The sequence below is a fragment of the Euprymna scolopes genome, chromosome 31 (assembly GCF_053919585.1).
Source record: "Euprymna scolopes isolate OS-2025 chromosome 31, ASM5391958v1, whole genome shotgun sequence".
Taxonomy (NCBI): domain Eukaryota; kingdom Metazoa; phylum Mollusca; class Cephalopoda; order Sepiida; family Sepiolidae; genus Euprymna; species Euprymna scolopes.
Genome location: NC_136512.1, coordinates 16,850,703 through 16,867,731, shown reverse-complemented (window position 1 = coordinate 16,867,731; position 17,029 = coordinate 16,850,703).

The following is a 17,029-nucleotide window of genomic DNA, read 5'->3' as shown; positions in this document are numbered from 1 at the left end:
GTGCTAAATTCCCGGTTCCGATACAATTACTGATTCCGATTCCGATTCTTTATAAATATCTAATTATTTAACTATGAGATTGTTATTCCCCCAATTTTCATTAAAAAAACACACATGTTAAATATGCAGATATTTTCCTAGACGTCAAAACATTTATTATTTTATTATTATTACCAGCAATGGAGGATTTTACTTTAAACAAAATCAAATAAAAGAAAGACAATTAAAAGAATTCTTTTGTTTTTTTTTTACATAGGCATCACCACATTATCAAGGCCCAGAGGCCACTCAAGGATAAGGGTTAAAAAGTGTACAGTAGACATTGGACAATATAGTTATCATTAGTAATGAAAATTTGGTAAATTTGATAACTTATATGGAACGGCTCATCAAGAACTTATTTACGTTAGACTTGAAGACAACCATATTGTAGTCAGCCGGAAAGCAAGAAAACGGAAGACAATTCCACAGGCGTGCAGTTCTAAGAAAGAAGCTTTGTTCATGGAATCTACGTTTAGGTTTAGGCACAGATAAAGAGTGGGGGGAATTATTGATAGTGTTTACAACTAGACGAGTGTTTCTTGTGAAAGTTTGGCGAGAGGGGACCATAGATTGAAGCTCAGTCGAACACTTTCCAAGAAAATAACGATACATCAGAGACAAACTCGCAACATCTCTTCTGTGAGATAGAGGTTGCAAGGAAGAGAAAAGGACATCTCTACGAGGCTACGAAGTCTATTTTGAACTCTATCAAGGCAGGACAAGTCCTTTCTAGCAGCTCCTTCCCAGATGTGGCAACAGTACTCCATTCTTGGACGTACCTGGCTCTTATATAGATAGAGAATAGCATCAGCAGTGAGATATCTACCGGATCGATAGAAAGATCCCACCATTTTTCCAGCGGTCTCGGCAACAGATTTGATGTACGTGTTCCATTTAAGATCAGGAGTAATGGTCAAGCCAAGAAGCTTGTTGAATCATTTTGGCATCGGAAAATAGGCATCAATTTTTCCGTTTCAGATACCGATTCCGATACCCCCAAATCTTCCGATTTTTTCGATTTTCGATTCTGATTAATCGTCCCAACATTAGTAGATACATAAAAAAAGGCCATCAAGCCGGATGTTATATGGAACAACCCCGAAAGAACTGCACTCATTATTGATGTCATCATTCCAATTACTATGGCCTTAATAGAGCTGAACGGTCAGCTTCTAAAGAATGATTTAAAAACCACATAGTCTCTTAAATAAACCAACATTATACCGGTTGTGTCAGGAACACGTGGACAAATAACAAATCTTTAGAAATACGTGGAAACAATCTCTTTGGAAGGCCAAGCTGTAACGAAATACAGTTGGCAACGTGCATTCTTAAAAGCGTCCTCGGATATAAATCCAAATCGTAATAAAATGAAGTGTTAGCTCCAGGAGGAGTTAGCTCCCTTTGATCTTTTGAAACTAACTAAAGTCTTTTTTTTATTATTATTGAATGTTTAATAGTCTTCGGTCTCTCTATACAAAGGTCTGTTAGGGCAACCTGACATACAAATACTTCACACTACAAATAAACCTTGACAAAATTATTAAAAATAACATAGTATTTAATGCCAAAATATAATTTAAAAACCCGACATGGTTCATGCGAGTAATGGTGTACGTTCTTATAATGATGATGAGTGGACGTTTGGAAGCAGCTGAGATGTGGTTCTATCGACGAATGCTTAGCATTTCTTGGACAGAGAGAGTATCAAATGCTGAAGTCCTAAGAAGAATGAAGGTCGATCGCTTGCTGATGCGAACCATCAAGGAAAGTCAGTGCCGCTTTGTTGGACACTTATTGCGCGAAAAAGCGGGTATAGAACGGCACATCTTGGAGAACGAAACTGACGGAAAAGATAACCCAGGGAACGCAAAGGATAAGAATATTAGACTGGATGTATAGGGCAATGGACAGAAGCCTATGGAGAACATTGACCATGATTTTATCTACGGCATGAACATGCCACTACACAGGAAGAATAAAACCTGGAGCAATAACACTAAGCTGAATACTTCACCAGACCAAATGAATTCTTGAAGCTAACAGGACCAACCAAAGCATATTATCTACATGTCTTATAAACAAAAAAACAAATCAGATGCTAATCCAAAAAGAGACCTTTTGATTTCTGAGAGCTAACTGATTTAAAATAATAGTAAAAGAATAAAACAGACGTACAAATAGACATTTTTTGTGGCCTTCTTCTTTGTCTTCTCTTCTGGCCGTATCGTCGTCTTTCACATTGGCGACTGCCGAGAGTGCACACGCGGAGTCACAACTATAAAAAGGATGAAATAAAACAAAACACAATAAACATAACTTCCAACACATTCTGCAAATATCAGCTGCACTGTGTGTGTGTGTGTGTGTGTGTGTGTGTGTGTGTGTGTGTGTGTGTGTGTGTGTGTGTGTGTGACACGATCGATCCTCTACACGCTAAAGTTCACATCTAATGTCTGTTAGGGCCGTGTTCGTCAGTTGATGTGACTGGAAACTGTACTCATACTGGAAACTGTCCCCACGCGTTGTAAACTGTCACAAAATCTACTGCCACTCTAAAATATATCGACTGATCTTTTGTTCCCGTTATGCCACAACTTGATTAACAATCCCATCTTAGCTTTCTTTTGTGTTCTTTTGTGAACAACGTCCTATATCTTTGTTCTGCTGATAAACTTATTTCCTCTTTTTATTTTTTACTAGCAGAGAGGGCTTTGCCCGGTCGTAAAATACGCTTAAATATGATATTTTAATTTCTCTTCTGGCTGTGTTGACGTCTCTCACATTGGTAATTGCCAAGAGAAGGGGTTCACAAGTATAAAAAAAAATAAAACAAAACACATTCTACAAATATCAGTTGCTGTGTGTGTGTGTGTGTGTGTGTGTGTGTGTGTGTGTGTGTGTGTGTGTGCGTACGTGACACCATTGGTCCTCTACACACTAAAGTCCACATCTACGTTCTGTTGAGGCCGTGTTCATCAGTTAGTGGCATCTCATATCGATCTCTTAAAGCTCCCTTGATTTGGTCAAAGTCACGATCTGCCTTCAACTGTGTAAAACTTGCAATTGTCTTCAATTGTCGCAATCACCAGCACGCCTAAAATTTGAAAAATCCTTTGTTTGGTCCTTGTTTTCGTTCACTGTGACACGTTGGTTAACTATCCTATTTTAGTTTTCTTTTGTGTTATTTTGTGAACAGCTTCCAACTGTTTCTCTTTCTGTCCTAATTCCTAACTCTTGGAGGGTAGACGTTTAATTTTTATGATCAAAGATGAGTGATCTATCTTAATAGTTGATAACATATTAAAATGTAAATATATATATATTTATCTCCCTCTCTCTCTCTATATATATATATCGATGGATAGATAGATAGATAGATAGATAGATAGATAGATAGATAGATAGATAGATAGATTAGATCATACGGTATCACTGGTAGAATACTTTTTAGATAAGAGAAAAATCCAGGTTGTCTTTGACGGTCGTACATCTAAACAATATGATATAAATGAGGGAGTGCCCCAGGGGTCTATCCTTGGACCTCTACTTTCCTGATATTCATAAATGATCTCCCCGACAAAATTTCCTCTGAGATGGGTATATATGCTGATGACACCACACTCTATAACAGGCACGACAGGAAAACAAATGAACACATATCTAAAGAAATGGGAGAAACACCAGAGGATGACCTCCAATCTGTAGTGGAATGGGGACAAAAATGGATGGTCATGTTCAATGCCGCAAGACTAAGCTAGTTTCATTCAATAATTACAAGAAACCTTCTCTACCACCTATAGCAATGGCCAACGACTCTTTATCTGAAAGTACGTCTTTCAAGCTCCTTGGCCTAACGTTCACAAGAAACATGAGTTGGAACAATTACATCGAGGGCATTGCCAGGGCCGCTGCAAGAAAGGTGGGATCTCTCTACCGTGCTAGAAAACTACTAACACCCGAAAGTATCCTGTACCTCTATAAGGCAACCATTCGCCCATGTATGGAGTATTGCTGTCATATTTGGGCTGGTGCATCGGCTACTAATCTCTCGCTCCTTGAAAAGGTTTAAAAGAGAGTCGCAAATCTGATAGGCCCTGAACTGGCATCTAAGCTTCAGCCTCTGTCCCATCGATGAAACGTTGCATCCCTCTGCCTGTTCTACAAGTATTTTAATGGTGAATGCTCTGACGAACTGCAAGCACTTGTGCCCCCACGACGTGAACACCCTCCACAGGCTGCAAAATCCCACCCCCACACTGTAGAGATCCCTAGATGTAAAAGATCTTTCTACTCCAGTAGTTTCTTCCGCAGAACCGCTAGACTTTGGAATTCCATTCCAGGTCCCTGCTTCCCCAACTGTACTGACGTGCAGAAGTTCAAGTGCAACATGAACCAACATCTTGCTGCCCAAATCTCTTCATAGTACCCCAGTAGTTGTTGCCCCTGATAGTAGCCCCCTACACCAAAGTGGCAATGTGCCTTGTTTGGGGTGAAAATGGAATTTAAAAAAATAGACAGATAGATAGATAGATAGATAGATAGACAGATAGACAGATAGATAGACAGATAGACAGATAGATAAGATGGATATATAAATAGACAGACAGATAGATAGATAGATAGATAGATAGATAGATAGATAGATAGATAGATATCCAAATACATATCTATGTATCTATAAAAGTGACAATGTGTGTGAGAACAATTCTCAACTTATATACTCAACCAATGTTTGATCTACAGAATTGAAATTTGGTATATAAGGTATTCAGGCGTGTGAAAAACTATTTAATTGGTTTTAGAGCCGCTAAAGAGTTAAAATTTTTAAACTGGTACTTAGGAGTCATCGGATTTTTTTTTTTTATCCATTTGCCAACTATCTCACGACTGCGCATGCCCAAATACATCACATTATGTTACGTAACTAGGTTTGAAAACAATTTACAAAGAACGTGTCAAGCTGGCCTAATCGTTATAGTACTTGACTCACTACCTTTCGATTCCGATTTTAGCGTGAACTTTTTTCTTTTTTACTTACAAGAAGTAAACTGTTTAGAAAAACATAACACTCGCATGCAAATGTCTCAGTTTCTTTCCGTTTTTTTTTTTGTTTTGTTTTTTGTTTTTCTTTTTTGTTGATGTTTTTTTTTTTTTTGTAAGGATTTAACGTCACGTTTAATTCCGGACAACACCGCATATATCTTCTAATATATATATATATATATATATATATATATATATATATATATATATATATATATATATATATATATATATATATATATATATATATATATGCCGCTCTCCATTTTGGGGTACCAAATTGGTAAAAAGGTAAATTATTCCTAATTCGCATTTAGGTAAAAATGCACTTACGCATGAATAATTGAATTAATTCAAAAAGTATCGCAAACAAAAACAAATAAATATATATAAGAGAGAACGTGGAGCAGAGAAAGAAAGATTGCGTTTGAGGTAGCAATAGCATTAAATTTGTCTTGTCCTACGCCTGCATTTTTTACGTGATGATTGGTTATTCCGCAAGGACCCGTGGTGCAGTGGATAAAGTACTTGGTAAAATCAGTTGTAAAATTACATTTTTCTGGAGGTTGAAGGTTCAATCCTCAGTAGAGACAAGACTCAAAAACACAACTGCGAATTAATAAGGACTTCTACCCAGTTATGGCAAACGAAACGAGAGCATGCTACCTCGTGTGGATTAAATAAAGATTTTCGCTTGAAATTCCGTTCAGATTCCCGAATTCTATATAAAGATTTCCGTGTTCGACCGGATACACCTGAAGAAGGTCGTGGATTACATCGACTGAAAAATTGTGGAAAAAAAAGCACTCAAGATGAGGATAGTAGTCCGTTGAATCTAAATATTATGAATTCTCTTTTCTTTTATTTTTCTTATCAACTAGTTTTGTTTCAATGATGTCAAGTAATGAACGGAGGATTTAATTGGAAGCGATCGCGAGCTGGCTAAATCAGCTAGTAGATAGTATACGGTTGTTTCGTTTTGATGACGATAGCTTAGCCTTTATTCACGAGATGTCAGTACTTACGTATGTCGTAAAATTAGCCGAAAGTTTGGGAAATAAATGGGAAATAAAGAAAGCTTAAAACAACATCACTTTTATATTTGTTTATTTATAGTCTAACTAATGCAGCGAGTTTGTTAGTTTATTCAAAATGGCTAATGTCATTATATCGTGTCCATTTCAGATGTTTATCAAACTTACGTAAGTCTGACTGGAAGATAAATGAAGTACGATGGGCCTAAAAAAAGTTTACAGACTTTTTGTTCGTCACTTTTGTTGATAGTACACACATGAAACTCTAGTCCTCTTCGAAGTAATCTCCTCCGGGTGCAATGCACTTGTACCGTTCCAACAACTTCTGGAAGCCCCTACGGAAGTCTTTTTGTGTGAGCGTCTTCATGACGCTCGTTACAGCCACTTTCATCTCCTGAATTGTCTCATTTAAGTCTTTAAAGCTTCACTTGAGCTTCAGAAATAACTAAAAGTCACAGGAAGCAAGGTATGTACTATACGGAGGGTTTATATATTATCCATTGTATTATGTTTTAAATAAATCATTTTTAATTGGTATCTCCTATCGTTTTTATCTTTCCTAGTTCTGCATGGTTTTGTGTCTCACCATTTAACCACCGATATCACATATCACCGGTATTATCTTAACTGCTCTTCAGGGACGTGTAGAGATGAGTGATAGGGGTGCCCAAACATTTGTCCCATTTATTTCTGTTGTAAAAGTGCCCTTTTCAGAGGAATGTATTATAGGCCTGTGCCTCATCGAGACAATATTCATTATTATATTTTTGCCGTTTTTTTTGTTTGTTTGTTCACACACACACACACCCACACACACACACACACTTGAGCACCTGCCTTGAAAAGTTCTATGCGCGTCACTGGTACTTTTAACAAGGTGCGTGGCTCAGTAGTAAAACGTCAGATGTCAGTCACTAAGGTCCCGGTTTCGAGGTGAGGAACTGTCTTAATGCCCATCTTAGTCAAATAATCTGATCTTCTCTGAGAACCCTTGCGATAAACTTCGTGCAAATCTTCCGTAACTTCAGTTCCTCACGAATAATTGTGTGTACAGTTCCCACACTGACATCAAACTGTGCACTTATTGTCTTTATAGACACACGACGGTTCTTATCCATTAAATCGTTTATTTGGCCAATAAACTCTAATGTTCTTACTTACTTACTCCCCCCACACCTCTCATAATCCCTTACAGACTCCATGCCTTCCTTGAATCTCTTATACCACTCAAAAACTGATGCCCGATTCATGCAAGATGTTCCAAAAGCAGTCTGAAGCATTCCATACGTTTCTGTGGCATTTTTTTTTTTTCAAGTTTAAAATAGGATTTTGTTGCATATCGTTCTTCTAACGTGTCCTCAGATTGCATTTTTGAAATTCACCAGCTGTGACAATCGGGCTTTAGTAGGATTTATTCCAATTTCTGCTGTAGCTGTTCATTTGAATCTGAAATCATAAAAATTGGTCAGTCATCTCATACGTTGTATAGCAATAACATGCCGGAATTTTCAATTGTCTACGACAATTTTAAATGTTTGTATAAAAAAGTCTGGAAACTTATTGAAGGCACCTCGTAAATGCTGATGCGAAAAACACGCTTTTCCTCTTTCTCTTCGCTTTTGATGAAGCTACGCAATTTACCGAAACAACACATGAAACGAGTTAAAGCTTTTTTTAACTTTGGATATTTTGTAGTCCTATGCGAATATATGGAAGATGTAAATACACGCCTCACAAAAATGATTCATAAATGTTTTTAAAAAAAATTTTTACAAAGAAATCCCCAATTATCAAGGCCCAGAGGCCACTCAAGGATAAGGATTAAAGAGTGTACAGTAGTCAATGGGACAATATCATAGTAATCGTTAGTGTAAATTTCTGTTAAACCGGCCTTTCTATACATAAGGAAAATTACACCGGTTCTCACTATATATATAGTGTCAGTAATGTCTACACCGGTGAGAAGTAGCGATAGTACTCCACTGCCTAGCTGAGTGCTAGTCAGTTATACCCGTATTTCTACCTTTGTACCTGTGATGTTAATACACTTCGTTTGTTAAACCAACCTTGATGGATTTTCTCCTTTTACTATTGTGTTACGACACAATAATTTCGTAAATTGAATTACTTAAGAGGAACGGCTTATCAAGAATTTGTTTACGTTGAACTTGAAGCCGACCATATTGTAGTCAGCTGGGAAGCAGACAAGTGGAAGACAGTTCCACGGGCGTGCAGTACTAAAAAAGAAGCTTTGTTTATGGAATCTACGTTTAGGTTTAGGCACAGATAAAGAGTGGGAGAAATTATAGATAGTGGTTTCAGCTAGACGAATGTTTTTCGTGAAAGTTTGACGAGGGGGTGGCATAGCTCAGACGAGCATTTGCCATAAAAATAATGATAGCGCAGAGATAGGTTCGCAACATCTCTTCTGTGAGAAAGAGGTTGCAGGGACGAGAAAAGGGCATCCTCCACTAGGCTACGAAATCTTTTTTGATCTCTGTCAAGGCATGGTAGGGTTTTTCTTCTAGCAGCTCCTGTCCAGATATGGCAACAATACTCCATCCTTGGACGTACTTGGCTCATATAAGTAGAGAATTGCATTAGCAGTGAGATATCTATTGAATCAATAGAAGGATCCAAATATTTTTCCAGCGACCTTGGCAACGGATTTGATGTACGTGTTCCATTTCAGATCAGGAGTAAAGCTCAAGCCCAGAAGCTTGTCAAAACATGAAGCCTCCCCAAGATGTTTCACACATTACCAAAAACATGATGATAAATTCTTTATTATCGTATCGACCGGTCGAATGATGATGACGTCAAGGAATTCAAAGTCGTTCTACATAATTAAACGTTCTCCCTTCGCTTCTAAAGGTACCCTATTCTGATCTTGTCAGCTCTGTCCGGCCGACTCTGCTGACTTCGATCCGGACTCGACTGCCTCTCATCTTCGACTCCTCTGCTAATCCTAGCTTCTATATTGAGAAAATTCCCTTTCTTCTATGACGCCATATGTGTGATTCAAAACGTGATCGACTCACGTGGCTTATACGTGGCTCGGCACCTGTTCCCAACACACACTTCTCCAGACAAAGAATTCTCACTAACCTAATTTTCAATATATTTTAAAATTGTATTGTTTTTTAATTCAATTTCCATAAAAGAATGAACAAATAATTCTTTTTACAAACAAACAATATCTAAACTATTTTATATGAAATTTAACAATGCGAAATCCCACATTCCATTTTCTGAATCTATTTCTGAACCTTGCTTACAAAGTTCGAATCTCGGTCTATCTTGTAACAGTCATGTTGAAAAATACAAGCAAACAAAAAATAAAAAATCATTTGCTCTTTGGTATATTGTGCTTCAAAATATCTTAGACTTCTTTATTCGCATACTAGCAGGCCGCCTGGCGTTGCCCGGTTGTAAAATACGCTTAAATATGATATTTAATTCATGTAGATTTCGTATTTATTCTCATAAATCAAATTCTCTATTGATTGTTATATTGTACCTAAGTATATAGTAGTTATTTCAAAAGTAAAATGAATATAAATAGGACTTGGGTGGCATCAGCTACAATTGAAACTAAAACATTTAGCACCCAGCCTTAGGTCACTTTATATATATATATATATATATATATATATATATATATATATATATATATATATATATATATATATATTAGTGATGGGACGATTCCAATATTTTCCACGATTCCGATAAAATTATCGATTCCGTACTAAATTCCCGATTCCGATACAATTACCGATTCCAATTCTTTATAAATCTCTAAATATTTAACTATCAAGTTTTTATTTTCCCCGATTTCTGTAAAAAAAAAAAAAAAAAAAAAAAACATGTTAAATATGCACATATTCTCCTAAACGTGAATTCATACTTGTGGTGGGGGGATCTGTAGATTTAAGCTTCAATACTTTAAAATCAATAAATATTTATTATTTGGATCATTTATTATCAGCAATGAAAGATTTTTCTTTAAACAAAATAAAATAAAAAAGACAATTAAAAGAATCGTTTTGGCATCGGAAAATAGGCATCAATTTTTTATTTTTTTCTGATACCGATTCCGATACCCCTAAATTTGTCGATTTTCCCGATTCCCGATTCCGATTCCGATTAATTGTCACAACACTAATATATATACACACACACACACACACACACACACACACACACATATATATATATATATGTGTGTGCGTGTGTGTGCGTGTGTGTGTGTGTGTGTGTGTGTGTATTCCAAGGTGATGAGGGTCTTTTGAAACATAAAAACGATGTTGTTGTTTTTTTTTATATTTAATTTTTTATATGTCACAAAAAAAAGTAACGATCAAGAGCGGAGGACCGCTACAAATATAAAAACTAAAATAATAAATGTATATATATATATATATATATATATATATATATATATATATATATATATATATATATATATATATATATATATATATATATATATATATATATACAACGGTCCATAAAATGTAACGATTTATCCTGTCTCGGCAGCTCTGTGAGTTTGCGTCTCGGGGAAGATGCACTTTGAAATAAAATGAAGACACATAGACACACAGACATAGTGAGTTTTCTGCATAAGATTTTATTTGTGTGTATAAGTAAGCCTTCAATAATATCTTTTCTAGAAGATAGAGAATATAGATAGATAGATAGATAGATAGATAGATAGATAGATAGATATGAACATAAATAGATAAATAGGTAGGTAGGTAGATAGATAGATGGATAGATAGATCTGAATATTTGCAGATAAATTGGAATATACGCATGAGTACACACATGCATACGTACATATATATATATATATATATATATATATATATATATACATACACACATACATACATATATATATATATATATATATATATATATATATATATATATATATATATATATATATATATAACCTTACATACATACACAACGGAGAGCTTCTCTAGAAAGTCTTTGATGCCGAACGCATATTTTCCGATGACTGGATATTGCAAGATATCATGTTAATAATCGTCCAGCAGCAAAAAAAAATGTCAAATAAATGAAATAAATACGCATGCCTATCTGTTCATCTATGTACACATGCATTAATCATGGGGGTGGTGTATGAAGGAAAGATCGGAACACAATTGAGTCACGTCACAACAATGTGAATACGGCGCTGACGTCAGCTGAAGTCACATCGATCACAAAGTAGCCACGCCCACTTCCCGGATTTTATTTATACTGATTTTTGTTTTTCTTACATATAATAAGACATCTTCCTAAATGCTCGTCAATTTAATCAAATTTCCTGGCGACGTCCGTTCTATCCTGAGTTATTTTATTTATTGATCTACGAAGGATGCTTCAAAAGTAATGCCTCCTATTTTTTAATCCTGTCCGAATGGATCAGGTTTGGTTTGGTTTGGTTGTTTTTATTTTTGTTTTACGGCATATCAACCCTTTTCAAGCTATTTAATACCGAATCCAGTGATTTTGAAAAACAATTTTTTAATAGAATGTATTTGTTTTTTCAAGTCAGTTTCTATTTAATCCATAGTTGGCACCCTAACTCGGGTCAGAGTGGACCTGAGAGCAATTGCAATTAAACGGTGGCTCCACACTCCCCAAAGCCCGCAAGCTGGGGCCTCACAATCGGATATAGTTTAAGGTCATATCCAGGACCCCGAATGGATCATAGGGCATTGCAAATTGCATTGTTATGATTTCTGAACTTATGCATTCATCATCTAAAAATTTTCATCCCTTTGTTGCAGATATTGAAGGTGTGAGACTCTAAGAGAAAAAAAAACGTCATAGACGTGCGTTAGAAGCAGTGATACGTCATTGAATTCTTCTATGCAGAAAAAAAACTGAACCGATCAACATTTACCGGCGCCTGTTGTACGTTTATGGAGCCGATGCATTTGATATCAGTAAAAATGGGAGATGGGGTCATCGATTTCAGAGTGGCAACAGAGATATGAGTGACAAAGCGCGTTCCAAACTTTTACAGCCGAGGCATCAAAAGAGGCTTATTTACCTACATTGATACTGGTGGTGACCATGGAGAAAAATAAATTCTGGATCATAAAAGGTCGCTCGTTTTAATGATACCACTCCTGTCTTCGTAGCTCTTCAAGGTTTTAGTTTAAAAGTTTAAAAAATAGGCGCCCTTACGTTTGGAACGACCCTCGTATTCATTTTTTTTTATTTCAATTGTCGATATATATTGTTATGATCTTCCGTCCATACTTTCGGTTTTCACAGAAAAACTGGAAACCAATCCCGCAGGGTAAAATTTACCGAATGTAGATGTATAAGGACGATATAGAGTGGCTCTTGTGTGGTGTGTGGTTTCCAGGGGATGCTAAAAGTGACTCTTGGCATAATGGTGTATACGCGGCCAGGTTCTTTCTCACATGTATAAATAATTATACACCAGTGTCGTCGTCGTCGTCGTCGTCGTCGTCGTCGTCGTCATTGCTGTCGTCGTTATGAACCCATATTCTTTCCGTTGGAGGCCGCTATTTTTAAGAAAGGTTTATTTAAAAAGAAAGTTACATCAAAATATAACAGACACAGCCTACTTAAATAAGTCTCAGAATGGAGACATAGGAGCCAAGATTCACTTCAGTCCTGCTGTGACGAGATGCCTGGAAGTGAATAAAAATATATCAACACACATCGTCTTGGGTTCCTGTCTTGAAGCGTTTTCCTTAAACAGGCTCCACCAAGATGATTGACGAACCCCCCAGTTAACGGCTAAAAGACAGGCGATCAACAGCAGAAGACAGGTATGTCGTCAATATATGTATGATTTAGATAATAACGATAACAGCATACGTTAATTTAGTAACATATGGTGGTATTTTTTTTTCATTAACTGCAAAGAATTTTATAAGACTTGAAAATTTACGGGGTTTTTTTTGTTTTGTTTTTCTTGTTTTGTTTTTTTTTTTGTTTTTGTTTTGTATTTTCTTTTTGCATGACGTGGTCTGTAGGTTCAAACCCCACACGTAAATTTCTTTATGTTTTTTTTTTCGTTAACTGGAAAGAAGTTTATGTAAAATGATTTTATAAAAAAGAAACAGTAGGTTCTCTAGAGTGCAATGTAAAATAACATATATTTGGGACTAAGTTACTTCATGGAGGCATGTGAAGCTTCCTCTCCGGCGATTTCACAGATTTCGATGACAATAAAAATATAGGCGCGTAAAAAATATTCGTTGATCATCATTACATCCCGGGCAACGTCGGATCTCCCTGCTAGTATATCAGAGATTACATAATTATTTCGCAGTCAAACAATGTCGCATCTAACATAAGTCATGATAGCCAAAAAGCCGGAAATAATTAATACACCTTGACACACCGGTTCCCGTTGGATCACCAAAGTTAAGCAACTTTGAACCGTGAGTATTTGGGATTCCAGGTACTGTATATAGATTTGTTTCCAGCCGCCATGGTCTTCTTGACACAAGACTCAAGTAGTGCCGAATCACGCATACATATATATATATACATATATATATGCATATATATACACATATATGTACATGTATGTAAACATATATATACATATATATAAATACATATATATACATATATATACATATATATACACGCATATATATACATACATATATACATACATATAAATACATATATGTACATACATATATATACATATATATACATATATATACACATATATATATATACATACATATATAAATACATATATGTACATACATATATATACATATATATACATATATATACATGATGATGATTGCAACGTCTTGTCAGACGAGCGCCACCCCCTCAGACACTTAAAGCCCATGAGCCCAAAAATGACTTCCATCGCCACAGGACCATTTTTATAGACAAATCCCTGAGAGAGTATCTATACACAGATGATGTTACAGAGTCTTAGCTTTGTACGACAGCTAAGTCTCTCTCTCGATTCAAAATGTTGAGATCCAGCAACAAGCAAGAGCAAGATAGCCAGCAACAAGTTAAACTGCAGACTAGCTTAATGCGGGTACTGGTCTCCTGCTTTTTTAAAATCAGAGATTTGCTTCTCCTAGAAAGGTTGCCGTCACCACGGCACATACATACACACAAACACACACAGTTCTAGTTGGCTGTTGACCCCGAAAAAGGGTTCATTCGCCCTTTGGAAGGTCTTGTTTTTAATCCTTCAGGGAGACTAGCCACCCTCCTCACCAAACAAGTTTGGTGGGGGAACCAGTTTAGTCGCCGGTGACCCGACCATGAGGCAGCTAGTACTGGGTTACATGGTACCAGTAGCATATGACATGACATATATATATATATATATATATATATATATATATATATATATATATATATATATATATATATATGATCGCGATTCTTCTCACGTTTGGTTTGACGATCGGCGTTTGAATTTCAACGTGAAAACACTTGTCCCACCTAGTCAAGTTAAAGATCTGTGATACGGCGAAATAGCTGCGAATATATATATATATATATGTGTGTGTGTGTGTGTGTGTGTGTGTGTGTGTGTGTGTGTGTGTGTGTGTTCATTGGCTAAAGACTACGAATTTCTTCTCGATGATACAACATAATGAAAAGATATAACAACTAATTAATCAACAATGTACATTTTTTTTTCTTAATATTAAATCTCATTTTGATGATCAGAAAATAAATAGAAATGAACTTTAGTCGAAAAAATATTTTCTCTAATCCTCACTTGTCCCCAACTGAAGTGAATGCGACTTGAGGAAGCACTCTGCTTTGACAAGCTTCTCGAACTGACCTAAAATGGAAGACTTACTATTCTTTATTTTTTATGATATCTTTCTGTAATTTTACCGCAATCTGACTAAGACATTGGAAATTTTTTCTTAAATTTGCAAAATTCAAACAATCTTTATTCATGAAAAATAATGTCTTTTAAATGTTACCCATTTTCAGCTTCGCATATTTGTGCTCTTTCCAAAGATTGTAGAATCTCTGGATTGCGATTTAACTACCTTATTTCGTTCCACGAGCTAGCAGATCTCCAAACGTCAACTCCCAAACTCTGCAAGAATTTAAGGAAAACATCAGGAACGCAAAAAGGAGTTAAATCGCAATGCAAAAATTCTGCAACCTGTCATGAATTATGTTTTGGAAAGAGCACAAATATGCGAAGCTGAAAATGGGCAACATTTAAAAGACATTATTTTTCATTAATAATGATTGTTTGAATTTTGCATTTTTTTTTTTTTTCATTTTCCAATGTTTTTGGGTTAAAGTTACAAAAAGATGACATCAAAGTAAAGAATTTATTTAAGTTTAAAACCCTTTAGTTACTTTTTTGACATCCTCTGCAGTATGAACTTTTAAACGTATAATAAACTCATTCTGAATGAACTATATAAAAATCATAAAAAGGAAACGGAAGCAGGTCTTTATAACATAAATTTATTAGCATTAATAATATGTGAAAAAAATGATTATGCAAGATAAAGTAGAAATCTATACACCACTTAACCCACGGTTTTTGTTGAAAATAAACCCAGGATGAGATTAATTGAACAATGTGTTTCTGATTTAGTTAATATTAGTAAAAATATATATTGGATAGGAATATACCTACCTGAAAATATAAAATCCAACATAACTTTTGGATTTCTTCTGGTGAGGTTATAGAGTGACTCCGGAAAATTCCCGAATACACAAACAGTTAATTCATTATGGTTCATATTGACTTATATTATCCATCTATTACTCTTGGACTCTGTGAAAAAGCAATAATATTAGCGGAAAATTAAATTATGTTAGATTTAAATAAATAAGAAAGAGAAATTATAAAACTAGCGAGAACATTAATAAAATACGATAATATATTATGGACAGCAAAGGATACAGGAAACCATTTTGATGTTATGATGGAATCTCTGGACTCTGCGTGGATAATGGACTTAATAGGTCTATAGATACTAAAGGAGATGAATAAAAAATATACAGGGCTTAAATCATAGAGATGATGCATTATTTATAAATAACATTAGACTACAATTATAACCCTAAACCTTAACAACAATACTTATGAACCGTATCACAAGCCAAACCAAACATTATTCTATATAGAATATAATTCTAATAATCCTAAAAATATGAAAAAAGCAATAATCCTCAGTATATCAAACAGAATATCTAGCATATCACAAGTAATAATGAAGCTTAAACTCGATCAGTATATACAGGGAAACATCAAATATATAAAGGAGTTGAATATTGAAAATATTAGGATAAACTATGCAATATCATATAATATTGTTATGAAGGGAAAAAGAAACGTAAATAATAAAAATAGATATAAAAATGAAGATAAGAATAAAAGGAATGAAATTAAAAATGATATAAAATAAGCATATAATAATAATAATAATAATAATAATAATAATAATAATAATAATAATAATAATAATAATAATAATGCAGTTATGAAGTAAAGAAATAGGCGCAAAAAGCAAGTTTGGTTTAGTTCACCTTTGAGTGAACATATACAAAATAATATTCCTAAAGAATTTTACAAAATAATTGACAAGAACTTCTCCCCCCCCCAGACAATAGATTAAGTAAAATAATTAATAAGAACATGCTCAAACTTTCATTCTCAACTGCTGCAAATTTAAGTAAAACTATATGGTAAAATTAACAAAATAATGAATAATAGTTGGATTGAATCAGGTGAATTAAATATTAAGAAAAAATGTAACTGTAGAATACCTAATTAATGTCCATTCGAAGGCAATTGCTTAATTTCTGAAATTGTATACAAATGTGAAGTTAAGGTGGATAATAGTAAAAAAGATATCCCTAAGGGGGGC